Source organism: Microtus oregoni, unplaced genomic scaffold, assembly GCF_018167655.1.
Source record: "Microtus oregoni isolate MIOR12 unplaced genomic scaffold, Mior012 000022F_ref0000154, whole genome shotgun sequence".
In the NCBI taxonomy this organism is placed as follows: domain Eukaryota; kingdom Metazoa; phylum Chordata; class Mammalia; order Rodentia; family Cricetidae; genus Microtus; species Microtus oregoni.
Genome location: NW_024543081.1, coordinates 11,482,285 through 11,491,970, shown reverse-complemented (window position 1 = coordinate 11,491,970; position 9,686 = coordinate 11,482,285).

Below are 9,686 nucleotides of genomic sequence, written 5' to 3'. Positions count from 1 at the left end.
TGTCCCTGGCAGAGGCTGGGAATAGCAGAGGGGACATGGCAGGGGGAGGGGCAGAGGGGCTCCTAATCTACCCCTTTTTGTGCCTGGAAGCTAGGATCGTCACGTTTCCTCACAGATCCCAGTCTGCATGTGAAAATATGGGGATCAGGGAGCTTGTTCCTGAGACCCCAGTTTGAGAGATTTGGGGGGGGGGGGCTCTAGACACAAGCAAACAGTGCCAGCTTAGCATTTGTGATCCTGGAAGTCTGCTGGGCATGGGTGGGAGGAGCATTATTTGGTGGACAGACTCCTTTCCTCTCAGAGGAGGGCTGGCGGGGTGGGGGGGGGGGGTGTGGAGTGAGGGGGAGGCAGGCGGGAGAGCAAAAGGAAGCCTTTGGCTTGGTGGGCTGTCAGAGAGAGCTCCTGCTCCAGACTCTGCTCGGCACTCCCAGCACCAGGAAGGACTAGGTAGGGAGTAGCATTGTCATTTTTCAGATGACACTGAGACCCAAGGTGGACAAAGCGGCCTGCTCCAAGCCAGATGCCCAAGCACAGCCGTCAGCTAGGATGGGATCCGGCCTCCTGTCTAGTTCCGTAGCTCTTGAAGGAACCATTTGCAGAGCTAAGATGGAGCTTGGGGAGGGAGGGAAGGAGGGAGGCTGGGGTTCATCTCTTACTCTCCCTCTCTTCCCCCTACTGTGCTCAGAGTAAAGTTCAACCCTTAACCAGGCCAAGATTCTCCTTGAGGCAGCCTTCTCTCTCTTGAATCTGCAACCTGTAAGCCTCAGCCTCACCCAAGTGTTCACGGACCTTTAAAGTGATTGCTATCTCAGGCCTTTAAGTAGTTGAACAAGCTTACAAGCTGTTCCGGCTGTGTGGATTGACCCCACCTGTCTCTGCCTAGGAACCTTCTAGTGCTTCTCGTGTCTACTGCACCATCAGACCATCTCATAATGATAACTGTGGTTGCTGTTTTCCTCTTCGTGGGCCAATATATGTTTTTAAAGATTGATTGTTTTATTATGTACAGTGTTCTGCCTGCACCTACCCCTGCAGGTCAGAAGAGGGCGCCAGATCTCATTACAGATGGTTGTGAGCCACCATGTGGTTGCTGGGAATTGAATGCAGGACCTCTGGAAGACCAGCTTGTGCTCTTAACCACTGAGCCATCTCTCCAGCCCTGGACCAATATATTTTTAATGGTTGGATCGTTTTTTGTTTGTTTGTTTGTTTGTTTGTTTTCGAGGCAGTTTCACTGTGTAGCCCTGGCTGGCCCCTAACTCCCAGAGATCTGCCTGCTTTTGCCTCCCTAGTATTGGCATTAAAGGAGTGCGCCCCCACCGTCTGGCTGGGACCTTCAAATCCAGTGTCTAACAAATGCCTGGATGAAGGAATTAAGTCAGGTCTTGAGTCTGCCCCTTTCTAGAATGGACTTTGTCCATGTCTTATGTCCTCTCCAAACCTCGTAAGGTGGGGGTAAAGTCCACATTTTGGAGTTTATAGAGGCTGGGGTTGGCTGTATCTCCTATTAGGCATTAAGGGGATGAGGACACCCGAGGTCAAGTTTGGCTGTTCCTGCTTGGCCCTATCTATCCTCCAGGGAGGCTGTCACATGCCCTCTGCCCCGACTTTCCACCCAGCTCGAGATCAATGCAGGCCTCAGTCCCTGCCTGCCCCTCCTACTTACCCCACTTGGTTTCCAAACCTTAGAAACCCTGGGGAGGGGCCTGGCACTGGGGAGGTAGAGGCAGACCGACCCCTCTGGGTTTAGAGGCCAGCCAGGGAATACATAGGGACTCTGGGACAGAAAATAAAGCAAACTCGAATCAAACCCTGGGGATACAGTGGTTCAATTATTGCCAAGGTGACCCATGCGTAAGAGCAGGGGGGGCCTGGTGTGGAAACCTGGATCCTGCAATGCTAAGCAGCCTCCCAGTGACTGTGACTCTGCTTTAGGGGCGCCTCCCTAGACCAGCAGCGAAGTGGAGAGGTAATGCAGTGGCCTTGCGCCCCTTCCTCTTTTCTCAGAGTGAGGGGCTGTACCAGCCCAGGCACCTGCAGAATCAGTCCTGGGCCGCGGAGCCCACAAAAATATCGTCAAGGCGGAAGACGGTGTCAGCACGAGCGGGCCGGCCGCAGGAACCGAACCGCCCCCGGAAAGTGGAGGCCTTAGCTCCATTGCGTTGGTATTCCTGACACCCGGACTCCTCTCCTTCTTCCCTGCGTCCCAGCTCCCCTACTCCCTCCCTGCATCCCGGCTCACACTCCTCCCTCCCCAGGCCCCGGACGCGGAGGCCAGCACGGCAGGCGCCGTGGGGGCCGTGCAGTCACGCGCAGGGAACAGCAGGCTATTCATAGGAGGACGTCCCCGCCTGCCCGGCCCTCGACTCGCCTTACATAACCTTCCTTTCCTTCTTCCCCCTGTGCACTTTACGGGGCGGGGGGGGGGGGGGGGGGACAGCCTCGTGAAGTCCAGCCTCCTGTTTCCCCTTACTGCCCACAGGGAAACTGAGACTGAGGGCTCGCCCCGGCTGGGCACACCCAGTGCTTATGGGCGTGGCTGCCTCGGTCCGCAGAGGTTAGTGAACAGCCCAGCCCCACCTGGGGCCACGGTTTCTCTTCCTGGGAGGTCGGTCCGTCCGGCCACCCCCGTGTCCCGTTCCTCCCCACCCCACCCCCACCCCAGCTCAGGAAGGTTCCACCCAGTCAGGGAAAGGTGCAGCGCCTGGGCCTTGCCTCTTTTCAATGACATTGGGCTGACTGTGCCTCTGAGTCTCAGTGTGCCTACCTACAAAATGGCCTTTTCCTTCTAGCATAGTAAGGAAAAAAAAAGCCTTTTCACCTGGTGAACATAGCCAATTACTGGGGAACTTACTTAGTGGCCCCTGATGACCTCTCAGGGAACCTGGCATAGTACAGGGCAAGGGCTCGGCCCTGAGTACCTGGGACAGTCAATTCCTTGTCGACTTTGTGTCTGCTCTAGGCCACAGGTAGAGCTGGAGCCCATGTCCTGGTGTCCAGTGCTAATAGGACCCCCAGGAAGGAACATATAACAGTCACTGCAGCCCCTTCTTCACATCCCCACCTCAGTGTGTGTGTGTGTGTGTGTGTGTGTGTGTGTGTGTGTGTGTGTGCTCTGGCTGTTCTGGTATTTACTACAAAGACCCGGCCTATCTGGAAGTGGCAAAGATCTTCCTGCCTCAGCCTCCCAATTGCTAGGAGGATTAAAGGCTGCCTGGGACTCACCGTGCAGCCCAGACTGGCCTCAGAATTGAACCAGTCCCAGATGGCTCCCCCACTTGCTTGGAGCACCTAATAAGAGTCATTTTTTTTTTCCAGGATGGGGAGCTTTCTCTGATGCTGGCAGCTTTGTCTCATTTACAAAGCGGAGACAGTCACTTCTACTTCTCTCTCCTAAGCCTGGCTCACGACAGACAGAATGAGAACCTTTGTCCCTGCTCCACTTAGTGGCCTGGAATGTGAGCCAAGGTTTTATGCTCATCTTACCTTCAAATGACAAAGGGGAGGGAGGACATCAGCGTCCTTTTATAGTTGAGGAAACCAAGGGATGAAGCAACACCATGTGACATCCTGGCTTGCATTTTCTTATCATAGCCTCTGGGCTGTAGCCCAGCACTGGAGAAGAAAATAGAGAAGTTTTTCAAGGGAGCAGAGAGGTGGCTCAACTGTTCAAAGTGCTTGGTACCCTTACAGATGACCCAAGTTCCATTCCCAGAACCCATACCAGACAGCTCACAGATGCATATAACTTTAGCGCCAGAGGACCTAACATGCTTTTCAGGCCTATGCACACACATGCATATATCCACATGTACACACATACTCTAACACATAAATTTAAAAAAATCTTAAAAAAATAAAAAGACTGGGGAAACTGTCAGTCATCAGTCATCTTCTTGGTTTTTTTGTTTGTTTTTTTTTTTTTTTTTTTTTTCGAGACAGGGTTTCTCTGTGGTTTTGGAGCCTGTCCTGGAACTAGCTCTTGTAGACCAGGCTGGTCTCGAACTCACAGAGATCCGCCTGCCTCTGCCTCCCGAGTGCTGGGATTAAAGGCGTGCGTCACCAAGTGACACTGCCGGGCTCAGGACACCAGGAGCTCCAGCACCGCAGGTGGCAGCACCAAACTCTGCTTCCCTCGGTGAATGTTTGCCTAATGAGTGAAGGAATGCCTGTGACCCCCTGCCCCCGACAGCCCAGCTTTCCTGAGTCCTTGGCCCATGTGCCTGGGACTCTGTCCAACAATGTCCATAACGAGGGCAGGCATCTGGGGTCATCTGTTGTGTCCCGAGGAGCCCCTTAGCCCTTCTCTGATCTAGGCCCCACCTTTGAGAACCCTCCAGGGTCCACTCAGCTGGCTTTGACTCTTTGGCCCACGGGGGAGGCCACTAGAGAGCCAGAGCCACTCCTCCCTCTGCTGTCTGCTGTGCGCCCCTCATGTATAAAAGGAGAGTGAAGAGCCAGACTGTGGCGTTTTCAACAATGAACATAAAGTCCCTGGCACACAGGAGCCTTTAATAAACAAATGTCATTGTTGTTCATGGATGCGGTCACAATAGTGAGGCTTATTCCATTAAGTCCTTTCTTTGTGAGAGTCGCCAGCTCAAGGCCTGCCATGCACTCACACCTGAAGTAGCTGATGCTATTTTTTCAGCTCAAGAGTTGTATTTCCAAGCCAGATATGGCAGTGCACACCTTTAATCTCAGCACTCACGGGGCAGAGGCGGTCGAATCTCTGTGATGTTGCATAGCGATACCCTTTCTCGAAACGTAAAAGGAAAGAGCAGAATTTTAGAGGGTTGTAACTTAATCGAGTCACACAGCTAGTAAGGAAGGAAGGTAAGGGATCCAGGCCAGCATTTCGGGAGTTCTGCTCGAAAAGAATCGTGCCCAAATGATAGCAGTCGGTGATACGGGGAAACAGAGACATGAGGTAGAGAGGAACTGCTGAGGTCCCCACAGGGTGTCCGGCTCCTTCCTCCAAAGAGCTGGCTCTCTTCTTGGCCAAGGTGGCAGGCCAGGTTGTAAGAACAAGCCCTTTGCTCAGGCTGGCTGCCCCCCACCCAGTCGGCCAACTGCCCATACCCTCTGCCAGCCACTGTTCCCTGTCAGTCAGCCAAACTGTGAAGCGGTCTAGGACATTGTGTCCAGAGAAAGGTCCCAGCAGGCTCCCTACCTCTGAGCCCCATGGTGCTGAACTGGCCCGCCTCTCTGGGCCTTGGGCCAACCTGGCCTTATCCCCAGCCCTGACATGAACAGGAGGCCTGTTCTGCCCTCCCAGAGACTGAAGTTCAGCTAGCCTTCTGCCTACTCCGCTTCTAGTCTTTCCTAAGAAGGGTGCCCTGCTCATGCCCTGGAGGCCAACCCCTGACCAGTCCCATGGAACAGGCTCCCAGGGTGCCTCTCAGGACAAACCAGCTGGCTGCTGAGATGTCTGTTTTTCTGCCTTATGATTTTTCCTTTTTTTTTCTTTCTTTCTTTCTTTCTTTCTTTTTTTTTTTTTTTTTGCCTGTTTCAATATGCCAGTCAGTTGATTCAAAGTGAGAGGCCCTCTTAGACAGAGACCCAACTGTGTATGTGTGTGGCCCTGTGCCCTGTGAGATGGGTGTGGTCTTGTCCCTCCACCGAAAGATAAGAAAGTTGAACGCTGAGAGACCATCTTTACGAAAGCCACACAGCATAAACGGATCCCACAGTGTCGAGCAGGATGGCGGCTGAGGAGCATGGCCCTCAGGACAATTGTTACCCATACGTAAGTCTGTAACTTCATTATTGTTTGTTTGCCTGCTTTTTTGAGACACCATCCATCTCACGTAATCCAGACTGGCCTCAAACTCAATATGTAGCCTAGGGGGCCTTGACCTGCTGTCCTCTTGCTGTCCTGAGTCTGGGATTGTCGGAGTGTACCACCATGCCTGACTTTAACTGGACACATTTGGACACAGACCGATGAATCCATCACCTCTCACAACCAAAGTAACAGAGCTGTGTGTTAGCCGTCAAGGTTTCCTTGTCCCTTTTAATCTCCCTTTCATGGCTGCCCCTGCTCCATCCCCAGGGACCCACTAATCTGCTGCTTTTAGATTAGTTGACATTTTCTATAATTTTTTTCCCTAAATGGAACCAAACAGTATGCATTTTCCCCTCTTCAGTCTGGCTGACATTCTTGTTCTTATTTTGAGATTTACCATATCTGTCCCATGTCATCAGTGGTCTGATACTTTTTAACCACAGAATAATAGTTCCTAGCATGGATGTACCTACACAACCTGTTCAACCACACAAGAACAATACGATGTTTCCGCTTTGGAGTTCTTTTTATTTCATTTATTTATCTTTTTGAGACAGGATCTTACTATGTAGCTCTGCTGTCCTGGAACTCATTCTGTAGACCAGGCTGGCCTTAAAGTCAGAGCTTCACCTGCCTTTGCCTCCAGAGTGCTGGGATTAAAGGTGTGGACCACCACTGACCTGCTACAGCTTGCCTCTTTTATAACTGAACTTTTCTTTCACGTATTCAACTGACAAACCTTTCCAGAACCTTCCTTTATGATAGGCTCTGAGCTTGCTGAAGAGCACTGGCTGCTCCTCCAGCGGTCCTGAGTTCAATTCCCAGCAACGACATGGTGGCTCACAACCATCTGTACTGAGATCTGGTGCCCTCCTCTGGCCTGCAGGCATACATCGAGGCAGAATGTTGTATACATAATAAATAAATACATTTTTTTTTTTTGGTTTTTCGAGACAGGGTTTCTCTGTGGTTTTGGAGCCTGTCCTGGAACTAGCTCTTGTAGACCAGGCTGGTCTCGAACTCACAGAGATCCGCCTGCCTCTGCCTCCCGAGTGCTGGGATTAAAGGCGTGCGCCACCACCGCCCGGCAATAAATACATTTTTTAAAAAAAAAAGTTAACGAGTGGTGATGGCACTGGGAAGCAGAGACAGGTGCAACTCTGTGAGTTCGAGGACAACCTGGTCTATAGAGCGAATTCCAGGACAGGCTCCAAAGGCTACAGAGAGACCTTGTTTCGGGGAAAAAAAAAATCATCAAGCTGGGTAGTGGTGGCACATGCCTTTAATACCAGCACTTGGGAGGCAGAGGCAGGTGGATCTCTGTGAGTTTTATTCCAAGACAGCTAGGACTACATATACCCTGCCTCAAATAAATAAATAAATAAATAAACAAACAAATAAATAAATATTAAAGTAGTAGCCTTTTTTGTTTGTTTGTTTGTTTCACCCCAGACAAGGTCTCACGTTAGCTAGGCATAGTCAAGGATGACCTTAAACTCCACCTCCCAGGTACTGGGATTAGAGGCCTGCACCAGTTCCCCAAGTTTACCAGTGCTAGGGCTAGCATTCAGGGCTTCATGAACGCCAGGCAAGCACTCTACCCACTGAGTTACATCTCTGCATTTCTTTGTTTGTGTGTAGCCTGGCAGACCTCACTTCAAGAGATAGGAGTCTTGTCTGCAATTCATCCCGTACTTTCCTCCTGCCTACAGAAGCATCAGCAGTTATCTGTCGAAGGCTCCATGGCCTTTTGCTTTCAATGGTGCTATGGCATGCTAGGGTTAGGCAGGTGCTCTGCCACTGAACTACAGTCCTGGCTCCATGTTGAAGGCTGAATATTGTGCATGAAATAGAATGGATTAGGTCAGAGCAGAGCTAGAAGAACCCAGAAACCTGGCTGCAGGCCAGCCCTTTCCTCCTTTTCAGCCTTCCTCAGCTCTATGGTAGCCCAGAAGTAGCTTGGTTAGGTCTTGTGTATGGTGGGTGTCTTACCAGTCCCATGTCCTGCCTTGGCATGTGCCCATCATTTCAGCCTTTCCACCCAGGAGTGATGTCACAGGCACCTCACTAGAGCAGAAAGGCACTGGCCAGGAACAGCTCAAGTGACCTAGCTAAAGAGAGGCCTGGCCCTACTGTTGCTTTTGTACAAATGGGAGGAATGTCAAGAGAATTTCAAGGTCACACAGTGAATTGGCAGCTTTCGGGACCTAGAACCTACTTCTCTACCGGCAATGAAGTTCCCTAGATTCAAAGTCATATCACCCAGGGGCTTGGAGATTTTCTGGCTAGGACCTGACAAGACTTGGCCAGACTGATCAGGCTCATGACTGATCAGGAGGAGGGGGTACAGCTCTCTTTGGTGGCTCCCTCACAGGGAGAAGGCAATGATAGAGGACACAGAATGTCATCCCTGTGGCCTAAGGACACTGACTCAGGCAGGCCATGACAAGGGAGCAGGGTTCACTGTGAGTCACCCCTATTTTTCTATCTGCCTCTCCAGGGAGAAACTCCCAGGAGGTTTCAGGGACACGTCAAAGACTTGTCCTATCCTGAGGCAAGAGGCTGGGCCCCAAGAGAAGAGGAAAGCTTAACACACTTCACCTCTTGCTGAGCCAAGCAGCCTCCCATCTAGGTAAAGGGCAGGGCAGAAGCAACTCAGCTCTGCTCTGAGAAGTTTCCTTTTCCACCCCAGCTTGGGTTTCGGCCTGTTTGCTGATGCAGGGAGGTGGAACTGGACTGGGCTGGCCAGAGCACCTGAAGATGGACAATAAAGCCATGACGAAACTGATACTTGCCTTGTTTGATCCAGACCAGCCAGTGTGCTCAGCATTTTTCCCACCCATTATTTCATTTCATCTTCAGAGGAGGTGCAATTAGTAGCCCCATCTTTGAGAGGAGGGAGTGAGGCACAGAAGCAGTGGAGTGGTTCGCTCGCCGTCTCCCAGCTGGCAAGTGACAGGGTAGGACCAGAACCCATGTGGAGGGGCAGGATTTACTCTTCCTGACTGGCTCCTGGAGCCTTGTCTTTCTCTCTTTTTTTTTTTTTTTTGGTTTTTGAGACAGGGTTTCGTTGTGGCTTTGGAGCCTGTCCTGGAACTAGCTCTGTAGACCAGGCTGGTCTCGAACTCACAGAGATCCGCCTGCCTCTGCCTCCCGAGTGCTGGGATTAAAGGCGTGCGCCACCATCGCCCGGCTTGTCTTTCTCTTTTGGAGCTAACCTGTTCTGTCTCCACTGCTCCCAGGAAGCCTCCTGTGTCGGTCGGTGTTCTCCCTCAGCCTTGTGCTTATATGCCTTGACCCTGCTCCGCTACCTGCGGAAGACAGGACAGGATCTAGTGCACAATCGGGTCCTTTTGGGAAGGAAGGACCCTTTGAATCTACAAGAACGCTTATTTTTATTTATTAATTTTTTATAAATAAGCTTGGTGGCAAGTGACCTTACCCTTTGAGTCATCTGTCCCTAGCCCCTAGATCCTCCAGATCTCTTCCCTCTCACCTCTTCTGAGCCACTGAGCTGGCTGGGATTAAATGGCCGACTGAATGTGAGGATGCTATAGGGGATTGGCTGGGGCAGATTATTCAAATCTGCCTTCAACTGGAAGGGTTTGTTGTTCCAGATTTTAGCCCCTGGGCTGGGCCTTGCCCACCCTTCCTGTCAAGTGTGTGTCAGGGAGTTGAGCAGCTCATGGTACCTGCTAAGTCAGGACCTGTGTTTACAGTAGTGTAAACATGAGTGGTTGAGGGGCATAGAGATATAGGCTGGTCTTCTGTCAGGATCTCCCTTTGCTACACAGGCTCTGTGGAAAGAAAATGACCAACAGAAAGATCCTGATGTCAGGGCTGCTGGGACTCTTGTTTAGAAGTTGGATACTTGGCTTCAGAGTTTTTTCTTTTTGGT